General features: G+C 46.6%; 1 protein-coding gene across 1 annotated transcript in view; it reads right to left on the minus strand.

Moving 5' to 3' along the window:
- LOC105556489 overlaps window positions 1-369 on the minus strand; it is a 1,656-nt gene continuing 1,287 nt past the window's right edge. Inside the window, exon 2 of the mRNA XM_012003587.1 lies at window positions 1-369. This exon is cut by the window's right edge and continues 1 nt beyond it. The gene's annotated coding sequence lies outside the window, so the exon portion shown is untranslated.

The following is a 369-nucleotide window of genomic DNA, read 5'->3' on the forward strand; positions in this document are numbered from 1 at the left end:
GTTGTAATCAGACTTCTAGCCCTGCTGTATGGAATCATTCCGTCTTCCCATCGTACTCCATGACGATTTGCAATCAGCCAGGATGCCTGATGTTGCTCCGCTTTGGTGAGAAACCTCCATGGTACGGGACATATGAAAATGTAGTGAGAGAGAACGCGTCCCTCTCGGAGAGCGGCAAATTCCTTCACAATAAAGTTACCGCTGACAACGAAGCCTTGCAGGTCCACAAACGTCGGTATGGACATGATTGAACACGTCGAGAGAAGGAGGAATACTGCGGTTGCTCTTGATGCATAGCAGATTTATAAATCGTTTCATCCCCTCTAAACTGTATTGGAAAGAGGGGAAACCATTGTGTCCAAAATGTAG

Source organism: Vollenhovia emeryi, unplaced genomic scaffold (assembly GCF_000949405.1).
Source record: "Vollenhovia emeryi isolate VEMERY1.0 unplaced genomic scaffold, V.emery_V1.0 DF939980.1, whole genome shotgun sequence".
Taxonomy (NCBI): domain Eukaryota; kingdom Metazoa; phylum Arthropoda; class Insecta; order Hymenoptera; family Formicidae; genus Vollenhovia; species Vollenhovia emeryi.